This window comes from Atta colombica, unplaced genomic scaffold, assembly GCF_001594045.1.
Source record: "Atta colombica isolate Treedump-2 unplaced genomic scaffold, Acol1.0 scaffold19, whole genome shotgun sequence".
Lineage (NCBI taxonomy): Eukaryota > Metazoa > Arthropoda > Insecta > Hymenoptera > Formicidae > Atta > Atta colombica.
This window is the reverse complement of record NW_017259282.1, coordinates 883,331-894,337: the sequence shown is the minus strand read 5'-3', so window position 1 is coordinate 894,337 and position 11,007 is coordinate 883,331. Positions and strand designations below refer to the sequence as shown.

The 11,007-nt window shown below is 28.3% G+C and overlaps 1 protein-coding gene across 2 annotated transcripts in view; it reads left to right on the top strand.

The window, feature by feature from the left end:
* LOC108686810 (glutamine synthetase 2 cytoplasmic) overlaps positions 1 to 11,007 on the top strand; it is a 224,606-nt gene that overhangs the window by 108,306 nt on the left and 105,293 nt on the right. Inside the window, exon 1 of one of the 2 annotated variants that reach the window (XM_018192281.1) lies at positions 1,184 to 1,283. The exons of the other annotated variant lie outside the window; for it this stretch is intronic. The gene's annotated coding sequence lies outside the window, so the exon portion shown is untranslated. Of the gene's footprint in view, positions 1 to 1,183; positions 1,284 to 11,007 lie in introns of those variants that run through there. 2 annotated transcript variants of the gene reach the window in all.

Here is an 11,007-nt window from a genome sequence, read left to right as displayed (position 1 = left end):
ATATATGGAATATGAATAAAAATAAATTTTAGCTTAAAATTTAGCGTGAATTATAAATCGTTTAAATAAGCTTAAGACTTTATTGAAACTTAAGATTTATGGTCATTTCTAGTGCCAGATTAGAAGACTATACAATATTTTACCATATACAAGATTTAGAACAACTATCTCTTATTTTTTCATTTCAATTGAACAACAAATTTTCCACTTACATATTTGCCCAGTAATTCAACACTGTTGTCAAAGAGTAAACAAGTCCCCAGCGTTTAGCCAGGAATTAGTGTGTTGGGTCATTGCATTACAACAAAAAATTAGCGAGTGCTTTAAATGAATTGATTTGTCACAACTGGCATCGTATACATTTCCCTTCGCGTTGCACACATTTATTTTATTAATTTATTTTATTAACATAAAATAATTAACATAAAATAATTTTTTGTAAATGTCTAGAAAATTTTTAACAAAAATGTATTTGAATAATTAATTATGAAAAATAAAAAAATAAAAGTGAAAAATTTATTACATTATTTTTCAAAGGACATAAATTTTCTTGAAATAATTTACGCGTTTGTTAATATAATGTGCATATCAATTTGCATTCTATATGGAATAACTTCAGAGAGAGGGGGGAGGGAGGGGGAGGGAGGGAGAGGTTTCAACTTTCTTTTATTTTTATCACATAATTATTAATATTTTTTTCCATCATGTGATGCTCTTAATGTTATACAAAATAAGAATAACATTTCTTAAGGCTTTCTCGGTTGCATCAATGTTATTTTGACTTTAAGCGAACCTTAAAACTCTCTCTGTCTTGTTTTAAAGCGAAAAAGAGACAGAGATTTAGAGAAGAAAAGAGAGTTTTAAGCTTCACTTAAAATCAAAGTAATGTTGCAATCGACAGCCTAAAAGATGCAACCCGACGCACTTATGTGATGCATGTTCGAATATGGGGTGGAATGTATAAAAAAGGATAAAGAGTAAAGTAGGCCTTCATCCTTCTTGTCCTTTCGTCCAATGAATGATACATCTCTTCGTGTATGCCACCGTGCCCGCGTATACATTCATGCAATTGTCGCTTATACATAACACTATTTTCGTGGATCACATATATAAATAAAGTCTATACTACATACATAGATACGCATCGTCATCGTCATTAATATCATATCATGTTGCGCAGGTCTGCACGGCCAACTGCATCTGGCACGCTCATATTTCTGCTCAGTACTGTCATCCCCGCGGACAAACCCCATTTGTCAACAGTGAGAAGAAAAATAGACAAGGTATCTTTTTTTATTATCATTTATCTTTTCCAGCATCATAAATACTTTGCCTTTTTGAGAAAAATGCACACTTTTTCGCAATAAAAAATTTTCTTTTCCACATTTTTGTATTCAATTACCTCAGTCTAAAATAAAATGAGGAGTCAATCATGTTTATTCTTCAGAAAAGAATATTTTATTCTTTAATAGAAAATTCTAAAATTTAGAAATAAAATATTCTTGATGCTTCCTCTTTAATTTTTTTTAATAAAAGGATTTAAGTTAGACATAAGTATTTATTTAACATTAAATACTGAAGGAAATCTCTTCCATTCTTGCAGAAATGAGTTTGCAGAATGTCAGTATTTTAAATTTCGACGACGAAAAAAACTGAGCCTGGGATTCGAACTCGGGATCTCTCATTCCGCGTATTGCTTTTCTACATCACAAGAACTTCGTTACAATGATGTTATAGCATATGTATAATATCAGATAAAGACTTACTAAATTTAAGATTATATAAAAATTTAAATTTATGTGTATTACACTTATCTAAACATAATAATGCCCATTTCTACCAACATAGATTAATTTTAATCTCGGTTCAACTTATTCTTCGTCTTTTTCTAATCTTTAGAACTAGAAAAAGACAAAGAGTAAATTGAACCAAAATTAAAGTTAATCTATCTCTTGAAATGGCATAAGTCGATCTTATTTTATTCGAGAAAATAGAATAAAAATTATTGATTAAATCTTAATATATATATAATTTTATATTATATAAAATTGCGATAAGTACGTCAAGAATATTTTTTTTGCTATCAGAGAAATCTTTTCTAAAAGAGTCTCGTTGTACTACGAATTTAAATTGTATTATTTAATTTAGTGAAAATAGTTATCAACAAGAAAATGCCGTACTAAAAGTTGACAAAAAATTCTGAAAAGATTCTTACAACTCTATGAAAAGAAAATAAACAATTTTTGTCTCATGTTATTTTTCTGTAAAGCTGATAGTACTTAGAGTAAAAAATTATTGAAAATCAATATTCGGATGATTTTTAGTAATTGATATCTCGTTAACTATTACGAAAATTACAAAATGGTAAAGGACTTTTCGACTTAGTTTAGTCCGCTCTATGCGAAAGTTTTATTGTTACATATCAAACTATTCTATACGTTTAAAGAAAGTTATAAACATATAAAAATATTGACTTATTTCTTTCATAAAAAGAAAGTAAAACGATTGGATATCTTTCATTGCATATTAAATCCTTAAGATCTTTTATGACTTTATCTGCGAGTAGTTTTTTTAATGGTTTGATAATGAAAGTCTTGATCCAGTCTTAACTCCGGTGGAAACAAGAATGTAAATATTCCAAGAATCTAGTCAGAAAATAAAATAAAGTAACTTATAAAAAAATAGCCAGTTATATTATGATTGTATTTTGCAATTATCAAGATTGTTTTATATTCTGTCTGTTTACATAGTCGATATTTATCGTTTCTTTTGATAAAGTTATAACTGCATCCTTGCGCGGTTGTTAGAGATAATATATTTTTTCATTGTGATTTTTTATGGATTTAATACATTACAATTTAATTTATCTTTTGAAATCTTGTTGATATTGTTGTGATCTAAATTATATATGCGTGTTTATTAATAACATATATAGAGCAGTGCTGGAATTTATTTGCAACTGTCAGCCGATTTTCAGTTTGGTTCTCGTTAATCAGCATACAATTTAAATATCGACATCGAAACTATTAGTACAAAAAAAAATGCAAAATTAATTTTAAAGATCTTAAATTGTTCTATGGATTATTTTTAATTTATCATTTTCATATAAATAAATCATTTTCTATTAGTTTACAATTTATATTAATATTTTTCATCATCAGCTCATCAATTTAAAAATTTTGTAAAGATATATATCATTATATTCCCACTTCAATTATAAAGTAATCCTGAAAATTGGAACAAAATAGAATTCGAATGGAATGTATAGTTAAAAAATTCTGTTGTGTGACGGCGGTTTTGTATATATATACCGTGCCATCACATAATAAAAATCTCTTATTAATGAAAAGGGCTAATCATTAAAAAAGCTAATCATTTAAATCAATAATTAATTAGAATTTTATCGAATTTTTTCTCATATAATTATTATTTTTGACATTTTTCATGAACATATAATACAAAAAAAGTTATCTAATACAATAATATTAGGAAAGTGATTTAATTTTGAGGGCTTTGCAAGAGATGACACACATTAATGTCAGTGTTGTCGAAGACATTCCAACCGCAGCTATTGTTTCTTAATCCTTTATTATTACTCCATAATATTTGATCATTTAATAATAGACGCAGTAAACATATATTTATATCATTCATCCATATAAACATATATTCATATTTATACTATTATAAAAGAATGGACTTTCCTAAAGAGTATTTTGCATTGCTTTTATTTTTTAATCAAAAGAAAACGATGGCTGAAAGTCTTAGAATTCTAATAGAAACTTATGATAATGCTCCATCAATTAAGACATGTGAATATTCAAACGATTCAAAAGTGATGATTTCAATGTCATTAAAATCGCTCAAAACAACCAAAAAAATTGCAAATTTGCAATCATTATTAGACGAAAATCCAACACAATCACTTTAGAACCAGAATTAAATGTTGATCGTACAACAGTTACTTTACATAACATGGGAAAGATTTACAAAGAAGAAAAATGAGTTCCACATTAGTTATCGGAAAATGCCATTGCGAACCGATTGAACATTTCGTTGATCGCCAGACGACGGTCGATTTAAAGAAAAAGGGTTTTTTGTATCGAATTGTTACTGGGAATGAAAAATGAATTTATTTTGATAATTTCAAACAAAAAAATCATGGATTGATCCAGGCTAACAAGCAATATTCACTTTGAGGAGTAATATTCACGATTCAAAGGTATTGCTGTGTATATGATGGGATCAAGGTGTTGTGCATTATGAATGAACTGTTAAATCTGAAAGAAACTGTCACCGCTGATTATTATCAATAACAATTATACAAATTGAAGCAAACATTAAAATGATCTCCAATTGCGAATAAATGATACAAAGTGATCCTTCTTCATGACAATGCTCGATCTCATGTTGCATTATCAGCGAAGCAACGCTATTAGAGCTGGAATGGAAAATCTTACCCTGTATTCCCGCGTATCCTCCAGACATTGTTCTATCTGATTTTCACTTGTTCCGATCGATGCAACATGCTCTAGAGGATACACACTTTGTGCGAAAATTTGTTGAAAATTGGATCAACTTCACAAAAAAAATTTTTTTATCGTCGGAATCCATCTTTTGCCAGAAAGATGGAAAAGTTATACAAAACGAAGGGAAACATTTTGGTCAAAGTATTCATTCATTATCTTGTTTAAATAAATGTTTAATAAAGTTTTTGAGAAAAAAATCCTCAAAACTAAATCACACTCCTAATCATTATCTAACAATTACAGATAGAAATCCGTTGATGCAAAAATGGCTTTTTTAATCTTTCCGCGGATGTATAAGCTTTTGAAATATTTGAAACAAGTGATTATCATTTGTGTACTGTATATATTTTTCTGTGTGCGAACAAAAACAAAAAAAAAAGAGAAACAGAAAAATTCAAACGGAATGTTGGATAAACTTCCGAAAACGCCGATTATCATGAAATTTGGCAGAAATACTCCAAATGATGTCAAATGAATGCTCTTAAATAGATTTTCATCGACAAAAAGATTTAATGTCAAAAATGTAAAGTAAAGTTATATACTACCTAAATGCATTACCGTTACATAGTTCACTGTAATAGGGCGTATAATAGGGCCTGAAGCAGGAGGAAAGAAAGGTGAGAGTCGGGGATGAGAATCGTACGGTCCTTTGCAGGGCGAAGGAGGGGGGGAGGGGATACGAGTCGAAGGTGAGTCATGCGTCCCTTTGCAGAAGGGAGGAAAGATGAGAGTCGAAGATGAGAATCATGCGCTCTTTTGCAGAAAGGAGGGGAAGGGGGCTGAAAGTCGAAGGTGAGAGTAGAATATTTTCCTTCTATATACGCATCCCCTCCATTCAACTCCTATAAACCGCGATAAACATGTAGTATATTAAAAATAATGAGCACAAACTTCCATGACTTTATTAAAATATTTTTGGCATTAAACTTTCTTGTCGGTAAAAATCCATTTAAGGACATTTATTTAACGTCATTTGGAGTATTTCTACCAATTTTATAATCGGGACGTTTTTTCGGAAGTTCATCCGGAATATTTATAGTAAATCTTCATAAATATTTATTATTTATTTTTTTCAATATTATATATAAATATTTTATACAAATGCTTTTTGTAAGTTTTCGAAATATTATTAAAATATAAACTAAATGTTTTATATGTATAAAATATCTTCTATAATAAATATAAAAATGTTTGCTGGGAATGCCAGAGCGCATTCTAGCACTCAGCTGTACATACTGAAACAAATTTTATTTTACAATTGTTGCAAGTTTTCTTCGCTGAAATAGGATATAGGACTATTTATTTACGCGAATAAAACAAAAGGAAATTAATTCCTTGGCAGCGAGGAACGAATTTGTATAGAATATCCTTGATGATGATATGCAGGAAATAGTTGGCATGATACTGTTATTGTTTGTTGACCCTGAGAAGCAACAAATAGGACATTCCGGAACTTAATTGGCACAGTAATAGACCGTTGCTCCCGTAATAATATTTTATATAAAGAATTGATCATATTGACATTTTATATCAAGATTATTTAACAAAACATACTTTGCGCGGACAATAAAACAAAATTTTATTTACGAAGTGACGACTATGATAAAAATTTAATTATGTTGTTTAATTTAATGTTTCAATGAGACAAATTAAACAAGATCTTTTGAGATAGAGAGAGAGAGAGAGAGAGAGAGAGAGAGAAAGAGAGAGAAAAATTACTATTTTAAGATTGATAAATACAAGATTGATAAATAACATGTTATTTATAACGTCGTTATAAGTTTTTTCGGTAATAAATGAATATAACAAATGAGCTCTAAAAAACAGGGATGAAACATTAATGGATTAGCTGTCTAAATAACGCGATTATGAATTTTTTCATTGTATTCACAGTTCACATGTATAGACTAATTCAGATATATAATCTTTATAGTATTTCAGATATATAATCTTTACAGTATATTTAATTTCTTAAAATAAAATTTTTTCTGTGTCTTATAAATTAAATATATCTATATAATGCAGATTACAAACAATATTATTTTGTTATCATAATATAATTTTACCCCCTTAGAGCACTCACGATAAATCATTTCGTATCTTGTTTCTTTTCTTCGAAATATTGCACTTGGCTAAATAATTCTTTCTATTCTTTCTTTATTTTTAAATATATAACATTATAAATGTTTTTTAAAGATATTTTTTAAATATATATAAGAATGTCCCGAGCAGAAATTCGATCAGACATACCTGATGCATGATCAGAGTCAGATAAGAGAAAGGTTTGCCTGATACGGTTTACCTGAAATCATCCCTATCAGGATTTGAATACAATGACAGAATATCTGTCTGATGTAACCCTAATCAAGGCCTGAACGAGCAGTAATAGAGTGCGTCTGATAAAAATTGTTTGATATTATCTTTACTAGCACTTGAACAGGAAATATCCATCTGACAAAAATTGCCTAGTGTAACCTTGATCAGATTCCGAACAAGCAGTAATAGAATGTGCCTGATAAAAATTGCATAATATAATCCCGGGATCAGGGGCTGAACAAACAGTAATAAGGTGTGCCTGATACGAATTACCTGATATTGTTCTTATTTTTATTTAACCCCGATCATATCTGGAATGGACATGCAATGATCCTTTAAGAATAGTAATTTTCATTACAATCATTATCTAAATAATTGCAATGGTTATAAATAGACAATAAATAACACATTTATCAATTGAAGAAATGGTACAGTACGTAAGGCAGGAGATTCATAAGCCAGAGATTCCAGGTTCGAATCACTAAAGTAAAAATGTTTTTCAAAATCAAATTGAATATTTAATTTCAAGCATCATATACATCATATACGTACTGGAAATAACTCATATGACAACTTTCTTAAAAAAAGATATTAAAATTTTGTCATCCAATGATGAGTGCTCAAAGGTCTTAATATGGAATCCTGAGGAATCCGAACAGGCTCTGTGATAAGGATCTGATCTTTCGACTTTGTCAGGTTATCGGAATTGCGTTACATTCCTGATACAGTCCCTATTAGGGATAATCTACTAGGGGCCTTACTCATGTTAGTTAAACGTATTATTAGAAAGATATTTTATTAAAAGTAATACGAAAAAATAAATTTATTTAAGTATAAAAATTACAAAAAATGCAGTATATATTATATGATACGACAGCATCTATTTCATTCATGAAAATAATGCACAATATTTACTATAGGCATATATTTTTTGAGCTCTATTCTCTACTAAAAAATAGAATTTTGAATTTTTTTTTACATTTACCGCAAAAGTTTGCATATAATATGCATATAATATTCTATCAGTGTCAAGAAAAAAGTAACGAAAAAATAATGATTCGTTATATTTTGAGTAATAATAACGGTAATGTGTTATTTTTGCAAATCAATAATGAGTAATGCAAATTATTTAAAATTATTTAAAAAAAAAAAGAATAACGAGTAGCAGTAACGAATTATTTTTATGAAGTAACATTGCCAACCCTACTATTTTATTATTTTTTATTGTATATTGACTACTTTTAGAAGTGTGCAATAACATAATTTTCGGTGAATTTTCTGATATATCATTCCACGTCAAATCGAGCACCAAAAAAAAATCAACATTTTACATTTTTTTGAAAATTTTCACATATCTTCTACATATAAAAAATGAGACACGTGTATGGGGAAACAAATTTTTTAAATATTTTCACGAAATTATGTTTACTTTTAAGAATTGACGAAAAACGTATGTGTATATTCAAATGATTGTATCGCCGAAACAGTAAGTCGAATGAAAAAAATGCAAGAGATCAGTTTTAAAGATTATAATGTTTTATATTTTGATTATTTTTAAATATACATTTAAATATACATTTGAATAAATATTTTTTTTATTGTTTATAATTTTTAAATACATTTTTTGACATCAATTCACCAACTTATAGTTTCTGATAAAAATTCATCATATTCGCTCTTCAATTAAGAAATAATCCTGAAAATTTCAAAAGATGCAAAATTTTAAAAGAATCGGAATCTTCGATTTTTTTAATCAAAAAAATGCCCGGTTTGACGTAAAATGATCGATGTATGTATTTGAGTAAGCATCAAATATTTTAGGAACATATTATCATCTACCAAACATTTAAAAAGTTCATATAATATAAACATGGATTTATAAATGTTTATATATGAGCTGTCTAAAAAATAATGGACATTTGCACATAATTCGTAAACGAAGAGATATTCGAATGAAAGGGCATGAAAGTGCATTTTATTGATTACAAGATCATTATTTTTGAAACCATTATTTTTGAGCATAACGACATTTATCATTTATAGCTATACATTTCTCTCATGTAATGGTGAACAGTTTCTCATCCGGTCAAAGAAATCCAGCGGGTCTTTTCTTGACTTCACTGATTCCTACATTTCATCATCTGTGATAAAATGAATGCTTCCAAGATTCTTTAAATTTGGAAAGAAATAAAAATCGCAAAGAGCCAAATCCATCAACTCTCGAAATTGCACACCTATTCACAATACCTAGTTCGATAAACAGTTTCGTCACTATAAACGGTTTGTAAACGACAATTAATGTTACTAGAATTTATTTTTTGTATGATAAACTAAAAGACGCAATCAAGTCATGGATAAAGAAAAAACTGCTGGAATTCTTCATTGACTGGATGAAAAAACTGATTTACCGTTGAGAAAAATATATAGTTGTATGTAGTGACGTTGAAAAATAATGATACGCAAATGTTGCGCCTATGTGGTCGATTCGCGAAGTCGCTCTCGCGTTCACCCACTCCCGCGGAAATAAAGAACATGAATGTAAAAAGGAGAACAAGAAACATTTATTAACAAAGAGAACACAGCAAACGATAAATGATAATGAAAAAACACGTCCGGACATGGCGACGGCTTACATCCAAATCTGAAGATCTTGTTAAGAAATTGAATGGCTAGTCACTTCGACAATGCTCTCTCTTCTACATCGGATGGCAAGGCATGGGCATAACAATACGTTCTTATAGCCAATAAAATATACTTTTATGCTCTTTTTGTTTCGTTGAATAAGTTAGTTTGAATAAGTTTGAATAAGTTAGTTGGTCCAGTAATCATAACGTTAACCAAAACACTTGACCTTGCAAATTCAGTGATGTAAAGTATCTAGATACATTTCTTAACTCCGTAACTGTAACCAATTATGTTTTACTTTGTATCTTATCAAAATGTATCTAAAATAATATTTTAGATACATTTTAAGATGCACTCAACTAATTATGTGATTTAAGCAAAAATTAATCCAATCAATGAGCGAGTTCATAAGAAATTAGATTATACATGGTAAGTTTAGCAGTTGGCAACTCTCAAATTTAATCGGCCGATCAAATAATTGGCGTTGATGGAACCAGAGAAAAATTGTGAAACTGATTCTTAGATGATTGCGAAAATTTGATTAGTTAAATGTAAGATAAACTTGGATATTTTATATATGACATTATATATTAATAAACTATATGAGAAACTATAAAATAATTCTATGTAAGAATAATGAAGAAAGTAGGAACTTTATATAAAAATTAAAAATAATTATTTAAAAAAAAATGTAATATTCGAATCAATTACATTAATTCAAAATCGAATTTATTTGATATATGAAGTCAAAGTTAAATTTATTTCGGAATTAGTACTATCAATAACTTGTTGAGTTCTTTATTTTGTAGTTCCTATATAAATATTTTATGCAACTAATTCAATATTGACAACATAAGGAAATATTCCTTCAATTCAACATGCTTTTAATTTATCATTATAAATCCTTGAGACAAATTGATACGTTATTATTACAAATAGAAAGATTAAAATTAAGTTAGTAACAAATCGAATTGATTTAACTACTTATGTTTATAACCCCATGATTTAATTGATTTAATTTAGCTTTTTATTTATTTAACAGCATTTTTTTCAATATACTTATGCTAAAAAAACAAAAATATTATGCATCTATACAACTATCTAAATTTATTTCTAAAATGTATCTATATCTAATTACTCATAAAAATATATATCTGCATCTGTACGTAATTACATTTGTCTTCAAATAACTGTAACGATATCTACTTATTTTAAACAATTTTATCTCTTACAATATTGTGCAAATTTATATTGTTCAGATTGAAGAGTGAATGACTGTTATTTTGAGTTATTTTAAATTAATTTTTTGTTACGTATAAAAACGTCACTCTAAAATTCTTATACTGTACTAGTGCCATTGTTGAGAAAATCCTTCGTAAGGTTAGAAAGACGCAAATATACGAGTTACCACCATACCGCCATACGGTTTACCCAATCGTCATAAATATGTCCCACGAATCGCCATACATGTTTTAGTCGCATATACAAATGATGGAATTCAGATACATAAATTTATATATATATATATATATATATA